The following is a 2,500-nucleotide window of genomic DNA, read 5'->3' as shown; positions in this document are numbered from 1 at the left end:
GAACACCTTAAGTGGATCTGTGATCAACTCTGCACAGTCTTCAGGTAAAAAAAATAATTGGAAATGTGACAGCCGAGAATTATTTGAAAGAAAGCTTGTCGTCTATTTTGTGCTTCATTATTCAAGGAAAAGGTTCTTCATGGAAACGGTTTGCTCCTGAAATTTTAGTTTGTTGTACTATTGTGCATATTTGACACGACTGAGTTTTTTCTCTTCACGCACGTAATGAAATAGGAAGTGGTTTTTGCCTCTAATAGCAAATATGTTGTTTGTTTCAAAAAATTGTTCGCTGGAAAAGGTCGCCTTTATGAATTCATCATGTTTTATAATATGCGAGCTTAATTGGATAGTTTTTATGGCAATAGTAAAGCATTTTCGTGTCAAAATGAGGTTAGCGTCTTTCTGTTGTGCTACGTTAATTAAATATAAATAAACATTCTGCCTCGTGACTTTGTTATTCTCGTTAACCAGCAATGGCGTCGAAAGTCATTGCAACGCGAATGGCGTTTTAGTCCATCTTTCAACAAAATATTCTCTCATGGAGCTCAAGAAGGGAACGTCAATTGGATGAACAAGACAGGCGATGATGATCTGGAATCTTAAAAGCGACGAGTAATGGACTTCGACAACAATCTTTCGCCCGCCGAGCCGAAATCAAAGTGAGCTGTATTTCCAATATTTTATCACGAGTGTAGTGTTATGTACGACACTGAAACCAAATGGAAAATTATCTGGTAACTTATGGGTTCAACAAAGTCAGGTAAAAAAAAAATTGGAAATGTGACAGTCAAGAATTATTTGAAACAAAGCTTGTCGACTATTTTGAGCATCATTATTCAAGGAGAAGGTTCTTCAGGAAAGGGTTTGAACGTTGCGTCCATGGTAATTTGACACGATTGAGTGCACGCAATGAAATAGGAAGAGGTTTTTGCCTCTAATAGCAAGTATGTTGTTCGTTTCGCTGTAAAAGGATTCTGTGATATTTTCTACCTTTGTGAATTATAATATCATGTTGTGTATTGAATTTTCGAGCTGAACGTTGAAATGTGATACGGGAGGATATTTTAGTATTGTTCTGTAAGCAGGAAGGGTTCACGAAAATAAACAGGTCTGTTGTAAGCATGCTTGAGTTTCAACAAAATGCGCCCCAAAATCAGCAAAAATTGTGACGCCCATGAATAATAAAGTAGCTGCTATTTTTACCTGGTGATAAATAACCTCGTCTTGGAGAGTAAATTCTTGACTTTGCAGAAACAATGGTCAACCTCAAGAGTTGGGTGATTGTGATCTTTATTTTGAATTCGCTCATTTATTGTCAAACTTTATAACACTTGACAGAAAAAGAAACTTACGAAAACCCGGTATCTTGCCAGCACTTGACACAAATGCTTCAATGTTTGGCGAGTAAACATGCCGCGATAACTTAATCACGGCGCCCGCTGAATTCTGGCGATGTCACTTTCGATTTTGCGACTTATTTGTGCAGCCAAAAGTACAATAACAAAATTGAACGTAGCAAAGATCTCCCAAAATGTTTGTCGCTGATCGTAACTTTTTATATTCTATATTCACGGTTCAAAATTAATGTTGTTTTCATGTCGTAAATATGTTATTCTCGAGCGACCGTCCTGGAAACTTCCTTCTGCTCTTTCTAAAAACTGTGTATCATTATTTACTTACTTTTGCATCAATATTTGCTTTTGCATAAAGCAAGCTAACAAAATCTGTACCTTGCTGAGTTCGCATTTGTTAGCGTTAATAGTATTTTCGGTCCAATGCTTCTGTTTTACCAAGGGGTATACGTTTTAGGCCACTCATCCAGATACTAACCCGGCCGCAATGGGTTAACTTTAGTAAACTTAGTATTACAAAGCTGTCAGATGCTCAGAGGGCACGCTCAAAATTGTGGTGCAAAGAAATTGTGAGGGAACTTGAAAATTATCAACATGTCAGCCCAGAAGCCAATGTTTCTCACTTCTCATTTATTTTTTTCAATCTTTCTGGGTTCAGTACTTTGCTAGTAACCACATGTCTTCTCAGGCTATTTACCTAAGACTTCTATCATGGCACTACAATGATAGACAATACCAAAACAATATCGTGCACTGTTAGGGATACATATTACGCAAGGACAACTTGAATCGTTTGGAAGACAACACACAGCTCAGTCGACATTATGGAATAAATCACTGTGTTACTTCACTACCACACGTAAGCAATGCGTGTCTGTTTTTTCTAAAGAGGACAGGAATTTCTTCTTTCTGATAAGTGATTAATTAATAAGCCGGTAGCCAGGTTTTTAACCTCAGAAAAAGATCTGCTTCGTCGTACGAACGTGTGAGGACCTCTCTGCTGGTATGACTTCTGGGTAACCCCTTAAATGGTCTTAATGACCCCCCAACTTGAAAAAAAATGCCTGGAACGCTGCACGTACCACAGGCAACCCAGTGTACCGTCACGGACGGTCTAGTTTAACTTTATTACATGGTTAGTGCTCGTT

General features: G+C 38.0%; 1 protein-coding gene across 1 annotated transcript in view; it reads right to left on the bottom strand.

Moving 5' to 3' along the window:
• LOC137978996 (aspartate aminotransferase, mitochondrial-like) overlaps positions 1–2,500 on the bottom strand; it is a 30,743-nt gene that overhangs the window by 1,495 nt on the left and 26,748 nt on the right. The gene's annotated exons all lie outside the window — the stretch shown is intronic.

The sequence above is a fragment of the Montipora foliosa genome, chromosome 12 (assembly GCF_036669935.1).
Source record: "Montipora foliosa isolate CH-2021 chromosome 12, ASM3666993v2, whole genome shotgun sequence".
Taxonomy (NCBI): domain Eukaryota; kingdom Metazoa; phylum Cnidaria; class Anthozoa; order Scleractinia; family Acroporidae; genus Montipora; species Montipora foliosa.
This window is presented reverse-complemented; position numbering and strand designations above follow the sequence as displayed.